At 44.9% G+C, this 11,647-nt stretch overlaps 1 protein-coding gene across 2 annotated transcripts in view; it reads right to left on the bottom strand.

The window, feature by feature from the left end:
* Window positions 1–1,134: 1,134 nt before the first annotated feature.
* Window positions 1,135–11,647, bottom strand: part of LOC135912890 (uncharacterized) — a 125,946-nt gene continuing 115,433 nt past the window's right edge. For both annotated transcript variants that reach the window (XM_070523783.1, XM_065445469.1), the window contains 2 exons: window positions 7,843–7,997; window positions 1,135–1,417 (listed from right to left, as the gene is read on the bottom strand). The gene's annotated coding sequence lies outside the window, so the exon portion shown is untranslated. The remainder of the gene's footprint in view (window positions 1,418–7,842; window positions 7,998–11,647) is intronic.

Here is an 11,647-nt window from a genome sequence, read left to right as displayed (position 1 = left end):
TGTCTTGTTCGGACTCTGAGGAGGGTGTTTTATCACGCAGAGAGAAGCTTATTTCGACAAACTCAAAAACCACGCTCACATTAACGTTAACGAGCAATACTTTCGACGACAACACATGCTTAGCCATTGGTCTATCAAGCCTAAATGGTGTGACGCACTATAAGAAATGTTTGCGGCATGGCTTACGTTGTCATCAAACAATTATCTCCCCTTGCTTGCCTTCGCTCGCTTTAACGAGGTGCTTGTGGTACGGCATGCACGACATTGTTCTCGACAGAAAAGTAGCGAGCGCAGAGGAACGAAGTGCGTGCAAGGATTCAAGACCAGGGATTGTTAACAAGAAGACGCGTCTTGCTGTACAGCCGCATTGCCAACGCGCCGCTCGGCTCTACTCGCGCTACTGGTTGCTGGCGTCTTTTTCGAACGGTGCTTCGGCCTGCCTCGCCGTTCCCGGCCGCTGTGCCTTCTGTATATGGAGCCGCTAATAAACCTCTTCACGGAGCATTATTCGGGTACAAGTCTGCTAGAATGTGTAGACTGTACATAACGAATCACATGCAATCACTGGAGATCAATTTACGGTTTCGGTCATTTCTCCTTCTCTCTGCAATGCAGCGAGTTCCACGCAAATTGGAGCAGCGGTTCTGGAATAAAAATATCTCTGCTTTTTCATATACTTGAATAGGAAAACCTGAGCTGGCTCCGTGCTGAAGCTTGTCTTTAAGACACGACACGGCTATCTTGTTTTTTTTACAGCTTGAATATGTGCTTCAAGTAAGTGCAGAGCAAAGGTTTGTATGATTTCGCACAATAAAGCGAACAGAAATGATAGAAGAGAACAGTCAAGTAAATTTCGGGAACTTGTATGCCACTTTTCGGAAGCCGAGTGTTTATCAGGGCGATGAGCCAAGCAGATGATGTGAAGACCCATGTTTGGGAATTCCAGGCGGACAAATGCCTGGATGAGGAAAACCGTGACTGCAGGTGCGTTGGATGAGCTGGAGATTTTGCAGCCTCATGGTAATACAGTGCATGCCGTCTTCTGTGGCGAAGACGTAGCAGCTGCGACACTTCATGACCCCTTTTTGCAAGACTGCTGTTAGCATCGCCACCAGCAAAGTATGCCAAAAGAGAGAAAGAAACATCGCTTTTAAGTTTTTTTTTGTCATGAGCCCATGTTAGTCCACGAATCAGACCACCACGTCATACACATAGTGGCCAGGCAGCCAAAGGACAAGCATTATATTCGTATCAGCCTATCCGTGGATAAACTTTACTAGTCCATCCACAAGTTGGACCACTGCATCAGCCACTCGAAAATGCCATCTCGCAAATAGCTGAGACAGCGAGAGTGGCTTAAGTCGGAGATTACAGGTCCTTGAGGCTCCGGCCGTCACTCTTTAGTCCCGGTGAATGCCTGGGAAAAAAATAAGGGCATGCGTAAAGTCTCTTTAAAGATACATCATCTGCTCCGAATGCTAAAATACGCTATGCCGTGGCAAATGCACCACTGCCCAATAGACTCCTTTTGAATAGGGTTCACTTTGAAAGCTCAACCCCGAGATGCGCATGCATGCCCTTTCCGTTTGCATTAACATGCGGTGCTGCTGTGCGTCAGCCCTGCATAGCGTGCGCTAAGCAATCATCGCTGCCGCATCTTATCCGCTATCACGCTATAATTGAACTCGCAGAACTCAAATTTACGTTCCTTTTTTTTGAGCTGTCCAGTAAAAACTTAAGATTAAAGAATAGTTTGGCATCAGCAGTAAGGGTGAGATAAAAAGCAAGTTGATGCAAGATCGCGAAAAACATCGTTTTTTACTTGCTTCGCGCTTTATTGCATTCAACTTGCGACGTGTATCCTCGGTGTCGTAGTGTTTGTTGGCCTCGCGTAATCACTATTTCTTGTGCAGAATGCGAGGAACATTATAGGAAAGGTTAAAGGAGCGGTGTTGCTTACTCCTTCGAGGCTACAGTAACCAAATTCCGCATTCGTTTACCTACGCACGGAACACAGCACAGACGGCAACATTTTGCACGTCGAGAATATCTATTTCAAAGCAGACACGCAAAAAAAAAATTGAATGCAGTCACAATCGCAAACGTGAAAGAAATAACTGCAGGACATCAGCTTCCTTCTTTGCGATGGAAACATTTCCACTGCTCTTGAGCCGGGCATACACGATTCTTGCGTCAAAGTGCGTGTTCAACCAGGACAAAATTCAGCACTCCTTATGAAAAAGTGGCCGTGTAGTGAACACGTCCAAGCCCAAAAAGTTCTTTTTTTCAGAAACTTAAGTGCTTTGTTACAAATTTTACACCTTTTTGTTAGCATGCTTTATGCATTCTTGCTTGAAGCTCCATTACAAGCACAGGTGCAAATTCACTCTCTTCGCTTCGACCACGTGGCGACGATTAAAGCAACGAACCAAGTAGGTTCTACTGACAATACTTGATATTTATTGGCATCCTCTCTGAAATCGGGTGGCGACAAGTAGCCACCTGGGCTGCTTGAGCCGTCATGTAGTATACACATGCAGAGCACTTTAAAATTTTGAACATCTGCTTGATATTTTCTCTCAGAGGATTTCTATATTCTACGGGTGCCTATGTGTTTAGCGACTCTGAATCTTTAGTGACTCTGAGTCTAATAATACCTTTCCAGCTATTTTTTTTCGCCCCACTGTAAATTTCCCTTGCTTATCTCGACTTCTGAGCAGTTAATGCCTCCATCCACTGATTTCCAGCGGGTCTGCTAGGCAGACGTTCCCTACAGGTCTTCATGAGCACATATCCTTGCATTCCAGTAGCATGCGCTGAGTTGTATTGCGTACCGCGGCTGCACTAGAGACGTGCCCCTTCTTCTGCGTTAATTTACATTTTCTTGCTATATTAGCGAGCTCATTTTACTATTTCGCTGTACACATTTGTACTAAAGCACTAGAATACGTTTGCCTCTCTTGATCGTTTGTGAAGAGGTTCTTTTCCACTGTTATATGTATACTTTCTTTTGCTTTTTCTTTGTTTTCTTGTTGCTCGTGTTTGATACCACCCTGTATTCAATGTAATTTTTTCTTCCCCCCTTTTCACTGTTATGCCAAGAGGCGCTATGCGCATGACGTAAAAAAACTGCTTTCGTGTAAAACAAAACAAAAAAATCCGAATCTGCTTCCATTTCGCGCTGTGAAAATGGATGCACAGCGAAACTGTTGCCTACATTAGACAAGCACAACCAACGTTATACAAAACTTACATTAGACAAGCACCACCACCACAGCCTATGGTAGACAAGCACAAGCGGATGTAATACTTTTTATTTGCACCGATGGCAGTGGGGTCGCTGTGACACACGACGGTTGGTTCGGTGACCCGCTTGGTCACGTTTGCAGCCAACACCAAATCCAGGCACGATCTGTACCGCGTGGTCGGTAGCTTTATGTCGAAGGTTTTCCTTGACGACGGACACGAATCATTCCCGTTTGTCTGTTAGTGCTACATCTACATTAATTTTAATTAATTACGTCATCTACATCAATTACAAATCTATATTAATGAATCATTACCAGCGTTTCGCCAGGAAGTATTCGATGTGTGGCTGTGCCTCGGTTGATGTGAATTGTAAACATCGCTCGCCGTCGCTTCCCGTGATTTCGCCGGGCTCGTCACTCGCGCGCTGCTTTTGTGGCAAGTACATTCAATTCAATTCAATTCTTTATTCAACATCGTCATGAGGATGTTGGATGCATCGACAAAAAGCCAGAAGAAAGGCTTGACAGAGGTCGACGCACCCTACAATGACTTGGCAACAGTATCGCAGTGTATCATCAACCGAGTGTATCATCAACATTTCGGTTCCAGCCGGGCTCGCCGCATCCGACCGGTCCCTCGCGCACGAAGTCTCTAGAGTTCGTGCAGCACGCCGGTGCTGGTGGTAGTGGCTCTTCTTTTCCCTCTGCCGCTGTCCGTGCTCCCATTATTCTTCGGCAGACAACATGCGTGGCCTACCCATAACGCAGCCGCAGCGACACTGAAATCAGTTGTGAGCTTCACTAAATCACCAAGCGTCGAAATTGTGCGATAAGTTGCCGTTGAGAGCGCCTCAGGCTCCTAAATGTATATGCCTTACTGCCAGCCTATGAGTGAGAACCGCAGTCCTTTTCTGAACGGCGAGGTTGAAGCGCAAAATAAGGGGTTCCATCATGTCTACTCTCTAGTACCGATTCTGGCGTGGTTTTTTCGTAACGGTATTTCTATATAACGATAACACGAAATCGCTAGCCGCCTAATGTCACAAATAGTAAGTCATTTTCACTCCAATACCGACTGCGTAAAAACATCGTAGTTTGGCCCTGTGACCTTACTAGAATCGTGTTTCCTAAGGCAGGGAAAGCTACTAAAAACAGGGTAAGAGATACGACAATGCGGCCAATTGTGTTTTTATCAGTCGCCGTGCACCCGCTGCTGAAATCTGCTATGATTGATCAGCTGACAAGTAAAAAAAATGGCTTACATTTTTGACTTGGATAAAATCATAGGCTCCATTATCAAGCCACACATCGTATTAGAAAACATCACAATCAACAGTTTCCAACTCATTGCATTTTCTTCCGTGTGTGCGTGTGTGTGTTTTACGTGTTCCAAAACTTTCCCGTTGAAAGGGAGAAAGAAGTCAAAATTACCGACATCGCGTGTCTTGCGCAAGTCAGAGCGGCGCTCTCAAAAGCGGATTCCAAACATCAAGACTAGCTAATGGCTGGCTTGGGGACCACGATAAAGTGAGAAATCAACGGCACACCGGTAGGCGAGCGCTTGCGCAAAGAAGGAACGCGCTGTTAACACGCGATTTCAAGATCGAGCGTGACGTGGCGTCGCGGCGGTGCCCTCTCCCCATCACGCAACACTTGGTGGGCAGAGGGGACCTCTCGACCACTCTGCTCTGTCGAGGCGCGTATTTGACGTGGCGTCGCAGCCGATGGGCATTTTAGGTTCCGTTTCCGCTGCTTTCGAGTCCCATGAAAATGCGGCAATTGCAAAGGAAATTGAATGCGTGTCCACGTTATCGGCTTTACAGCTCCACATCAAGTGGGTAACTCGGGTGCACATGAGAAAAATCACAGGGAAGTGTTTCGCAATAAAGATACCTGCATACGACGACATCGGACATTTTTGGTCCAGAGAAATCTAATATCAATATTTGTTTCTTGTACAACAATATTCTCGCGCAACGACATCATATTTATCATCAACAAAACTTTGTGACTGAATGAAAAGCAGCACCTGTCGCTATATCAGTTGAGTTTATCAGAGCTCTGGTGGTAGTTCTCGTCAGGCGAATGTGCATGGTCCATGAACTGAACACTTGAGCCTTACAGGGAGGCTCCATAGAAAGCCAAATATATAGATAAATAACGCTATATAAATAATCTTCAGCCATAAATCAACACTTATCTGAGGACCATAATAAGCTGCTGCCGGACTAGGGTACGTGAAACAACTCTGCTAAAAAAAAAAGCCGGTGGGTCTTTACTTAGGACGGCTGCTCATGCTTATGCCTGAACAGTGAAGTGACACACCGCATTGCATAGATGTCAATCATAGAATATTAAAATTTATCCAATCACGCAGTAGTGACCTATAGTGAAAGCGGGTAGCGGGAATGGGGGTGTTAAATATTTAATGTTTTTGTAGCAAACATGCCTTGACGCCTTTTTGCGAGATTCGTACAATCTTTACTCATTATCAGTAATTAACCTTAGGCATCGGGACATAAGGAGAAACAGCAAATGTGGAATAGCAGAGATTGAGAAAGGAAACTTCTTCGGCGAATCCCATATTTCTTATTTCGTCTTTTTTAAGATTTCACCTACTTTTGCAATTGTATCAGCCAGCTCGAAGCAAATGCCCTCAACATTTATCTAGGTGATGTAGACACGTTCCTTCATGTTTGTGTTACAACTATTTTGTAAATATCGTTAAGCCAATTATTTCAGTCGAATCGCAACTCTGCTTTCGTAAGTGCCTCGTGCGTGGCAATGTGTCATTGCTTTCACCACTACACACAACCCTATTGCGGTGTCTACGCTTGCGGTGTCCTGCAATGATGTGTGGACTTGGAATTACTCTGAACTACTTTCAGGAATTTTATAAATTTTTATAATGTTACTGATATTACTATCTTGTGGGAGGTGAATTCTTAGAGAACGGTATATAAATTCCCGTATCAGTGTTTGTAAATTTTTCTTACTATACGCGCATAGCCCGTCATCAGAGGTTACCCTGATAATGATGTCGTTATCACGATCACTGCTAGGGCTGATCGGTGTTCAAACGCCGGCCAATGACGTAAAATAATGTTTTTAATACCAGCTCACAGGATAACGGCCAATGGTCACATCCTAATTATGAGTACCTTGAAAGCGTGTAGCATATGACAAACGCCGTTCAAGAAGGACCGAATACCAAAAAGGACACAGCGAAGCAACAAAGACAGTTAGAAAGAATGAATGGGATGCTTGCGTTAGTGATAGCAACCTGCCTTGAATTTCAATTCCGTATGGAATTGAACGGCCTTGTTAAATTCTCTAAATCTCTGAGAGGCATCACACCACACTCGTAATCGAGGCATCATTAGGACCGATGCCTCAACGTGCGCAGACAGCTGATTTGGCGTTTGAGTTCACCCACATCTAGTGATCTGTCTTTCCACACAAACAGTAGCTGAGGTTACGCATTACATACGATGCAGATCAGCACGACTGTACACAATGCACGACCGTCTTTGTGAACTGTCATGAAGAGTTCGGCTCCGCCACAAGAAAGACGCAAAAATACCGCATTGTTCTTTTTTTTTAGCGAAATTTTATTCTCGACCATGCCGTAACATTTATTCACGCGCTGAATCAAAGTTTCGCGTCAGTGATAATCCCAACACCGGAAGAGCGGAATTGTTTTATACTGCTTTGGATTCCCGACAAAACAGAGTCAATGCCAAGAAAATAAAATCCGTGCCCTTGTTCTTACCTCCCAACCTCCATATTCACTGGGTCATTCGGGTGGACATAGGACAAATCAGAGGAAAGTGCTTCGTGATTGATAAAGGGTTCGTCTATCGTCATACGACGATAGGCAAAAATTTTGGCCCGAGAGAAATCTAATATCAGTACGGCTCTTCTACAATAAGACTGTCACGGAACCACACCATCTTCTTCGTTTTATTCACGCCGTTAATTATTGCTACCTGGCATGCTACGAGGAGGAGTAGGATTGATGATGGCGATGTAAGAAAATAAACGGCTCTTTTTCGTTTTTTGCACTTTGCCGCATTTTCTCGACAAGTGGCATCGACGAGAAAATTCGCCACGTGCTGTGCTTTTCACTTTCAAAAATATGCTGAAAATAATAAACGGGAACTACCAATAACTGCAATAAAACTTTAGCGCTCAGCTGAGGGATCACATTTCTTCGGTTTTACTGAATAATAATACGGTTCAAATATACCAGTCCCGATTTAAACAGAAAAGAGGTCCTGCAGTATATTTTCCCACGAGCATTCTTTTGCCCGATATGCATAAGGCAGGCTAATAGCCAGAAAGTATCGAATCGTCCACATGCTGATGCGACATAGAAGCACACGTAGGAATAGTCAGTCAGGCTCCACTTTCTTGTGTTGTTGTAATCACCATAGCATTCCGCGCAACACATTATCGCGAAGATTGCAGAGGCCGGGTTAACAGGAAAGCACAACGCTTCGCGTGTCCTTCTGATCGTGTGTGCCTGTGTCTTACCCACGACGTTAGTCCAAACACGACGTGTTGCCACGAGGCACCGTTTCAGCAAGCATACCTTTGGGACCTGAGTGTTGGTCAGCAAGGCACCCGATCCTTCTGCAGCCAAGCATACAAGCGCAGTAGTCCCCTCCTTGTGGGTGCTGCCCGAGGGCTCGCCGGTACTGCTGGTCGCGCCCGGCTAAAATGGAATACTCCTTGGCTCGGCGCAGTCTGGCAACAAATAATAACGGGAAACAAAAAGGAAGAAGAGAGACTTAGTGGGTATTCGTGCTCCCACCTATTCTGTTTGCGACAGCAGATGGCCCTGACAGCGTAAACCGCCAATCTTTGAAGAGCAATTGGCCCATAGCAATGGATACCGCGTTGCAGTCGTCCACCACAGTGGCAATCTTCGACTGCACGAAATCCTGCAATTCACAGCGCTCTACGCTAGATAACATTGCCTTTCGTAGTCAGGGTGTCAACGGCTGCATTATCAAAGAGGCCTAGTCTTGCCATATGGGATCTGACTAAGATGCGCGCTAATTGCCAGACGTGCACGCTGCGCTATAACTTATAGTGGCAAGCGCCACAGGTTACTAAATGTACGTGCATTACTGCAAGTAGACGAGTGAAAATTCTAGTCCGTAATGGCTAGGTAGAAGCGTAAAATCAGGGCCGGCTCTACTGCATCAGGTCTGGTCAGTTTATTTCCATAAAGGCCTGTTTATCAGGCAATTGCATAAGCCGTGGGGTACATCATGCAACGACATTTGAAGGTGACAGTAAACGTTACATTTGAAATGCGGTAGATAACCTGTATCAACAAATGCATACTCCCGACAAATTGTGAACAAAACAGAACCAACATCGCCAATGGACAATTCATAACAACTAGTGAAACATTTCTGAAAAGGCAGATACCTTGCATACAAACTCCCGACAAATTGTGAACAAAACAGAACAAACATCGCCAATGGACAATTCATAACTAGTGAAACATTTCTAAAAAGGCAGATACCTTGCATACAAATGAAAACGCCCTTTAGATGAATAATTTGTACAAGAAAGGATAAATAATATCGCGAAATATTAGCTACATAAGCAATGAACATATTGTGATTATCACCATTCTCGTGGCTTACCAATATGTTCTTGCTGCGATCGTGGGAGGCGGAGGGCGTTTGTTTCGTATTCTAGCTCACTGCCGATGGGCATTAGTGGCCCGAGTTGGCTCAGCTGTCTGGACACATTGGCCAATCAGGGCACGCGTTCCATTTCCAGTCCGTCAGGGGGGGGCACATCGATCTCGTAGGGGTCGCTGTCGCCGATAACCCTAAACAAAAGCCTGACTCTGAATTGTGCGTATAGTTCGGCTTTAAGGCTATACAGTAGTGGTAACCTCGGTTCCAGTACGGTTTGGTCAATTTGAACCGGCTCTCGATACGAGCAACTCCGGTAGAGAATAATGCACTCTGTTCCGGATTCCAGCATTCCACAACGCAGGCCCATTCTTGGAATATAATAATATTACGGCGTGGACACCGAGCTAATGTGCGTTTCCAATGGTTCTGTGATTATTTGTAGATACAACCTAGGGGGGAATGGCATTCCAATCTGTTCACGTTAGAGAAAGTAATGAAGTAGAGAAGGTAGTTGTGTGCGAGCATAGTTCTAAAACTTGGAGTGGTTGACCAGTGTGTTGTGTTATTCTGGTGCGTGGAATGGTGTATGGCATACGATTAAGTGAACTGTAGAATTCTTATGAAAGGGACGAACGCTGGCTATCTTACGGCTGTGTGAGTGGGACTGTAACTCAGATTTCTCTTTTAAGGATGATTTGCTCACGTATTACGAGTAGGATGAAGGAAATTATTTTGCTGCACGATTTTGCACGTTCTCAATTGTGCTATCGAGATATTTTTCATATGGGTTGCAGATAGGTGATGCACATTCTACTTTAGGCCTGATAAGCGATGTGTACGCCTCAAGGCTGACATCCTGAGACGACATTGAAGACGGCGTGACGGGGTGAATTGAAACGGTATATTGAGGTTCGAGTTCGCCGCTGCTGTCGCAATGAAGATTAAGCATACATTTCTTATTCCAATTTAAGCAACCTAACGGAACGACAAGATGCAGGGGAAAATATCCGCCTCCAATACACCTTCTGAAAGTGGATGTAAAGCGAAGCGATTGGCGACGTTATTCAAGCACCACCACAACCACAAGCGACGTTAGAATACAACACAAGGCAGGCGTTTCTTTTCCCTCTGCCATGACTCGCTCTCACGCTGTTGGCAGGTCGCGCTCACAAATATGATGAATACGTGCGCGTGCTTCTTTCACGCGTGCAGTTTGCCACATGGCCGGCTGACATCACTAACAATATGTCCAACATCATCATTTACTGGCTCTTCTGTTCACGAAGACTTCTTTTCACGAGCAGTTCTAACGTAAGAAGAACCTAAAGTGAAGCTGTCTATGGCGTAACGCCTACAGAAAACTACCATCTATGGCTGAAATCCCCAAATGATATGACTGATACCCCCGTAAGGTGGAGACTACAAGTACTCAGCAAAGCGAAGCGAACAGTGCATACATTGTACATTTGGAACTCCGCATGTGACATGCACAACAGCATACGCTTCAATAAAGAAGAAGTTCATTACAAGCACTTGATCCACATAATTGATGATAAGGCGCTCCTTCGTCTGCATGCAATGCGAAGCACGTAGCGCTTCCCGCAAACGTTCCCCGGTAAATATTACTATTAAGGAAGCCGCCTCGGCGACGGCAGCTTGAATGTAGCCCACGCAAAAGGGAGTGACGTAACTACAATTTTGCACGCGAGAGAAGAACCCGCCTAGCAAGTTATCTGCGCTGTGACGGGACTCCTGAAGGGCAGTGTGCATACGAGGCACGGCGAATTTGTCTCCTGTCTGGTCCACTCTTCAAGCCAAGTCGCAGGCCGTCAAAACCTATTAGGCTAATAATCAGGTAAAGTGCATGTGAATGTCGCCACGTGAAAATCTTCGACCTACGTCTTAATGTGTACTCGTTCTAGTTGTCGTTTACAGCTTCGACTTCCAGCAACCGGCACATCGTGGATGAGAGAACATCTTTTAAAAAAAGAAAGTGCTTTAATCTGGCCTTTACCAAAAACATGTCCCTGCACGTAGGTCAAACAATCATTATAAAACAAACTACTTATGTGGCGATTCTTTCCCGTATTGCGCCTATCAAATGGTTAGGGAAGCCCGCATAGAAAGGATAGAAAGGTTTGCTTTATTAAAGGAACGTTGCTTCTCATGTTGAATATCCTTCCGTCAGCAGAGTCAACGGATGTCAAATGACAATAATGGTTGACTTGTCTTCCTTACTTGGTATGTGTAAGCAGTTTCATAAGCTTGCGATATCATTGTAGACAGCTAAAACTGAGGTTACTCGATCGGTTTTTTGTCAGTCTTCTTAAAACGTCTAATTCCGGTAACTGGCAATCAAGTTATCTAGGGGTTCTCCTTTGTTGCTATGCGTGACAAACTTTGAGATAATTTACCATGCCCAACAGTCGATGTAGTGCTTGTGGTGCCTATTATATATGCTTTTATTTTTCTGTATTCTTCTTTCAATTTTGTGTTCAACTTTTTTCTTTAAGAAACGCCTACTGCACTTGAGAGCGCACACTTGATTGTGTTATTAGTACCACGGTCGTTATCGGTGTCCAAATACTGGCAAATGAAAAAACAGTGTGGCCCCATTGAACCCGAGGGAAATTATATCGGCCTATGTGGCGACGATGAATGGGCAACTCATGCGTAGTTCTTTCAACTGTTAGAGTTGCGGCTCGTGTAACTGTACACGCTGCCAGTGACAACAGC

Source organism: Dermacentor albipictus, chromosome 8 (assembly GCF_038994185.2).
Source record: "Dermacentor albipictus isolate Rhodes 1998 colony chromosome 8, USDA_Dalb.pri_finalv2, whole genome shotgun sequence".
Taxonomy (NCBI): domain Eukaryota; kingdom Metazoa; phylum Arthropoda; class Arachnida; order Ixodida; family Ixodidae; genus Dermacentor; species Dermacentor albipictus.
The sequence above is the reverse complement of the archived record's forward strand: the minus strand, read 5'-3'. Positions and strand labels throughout refer to the sequence as shown.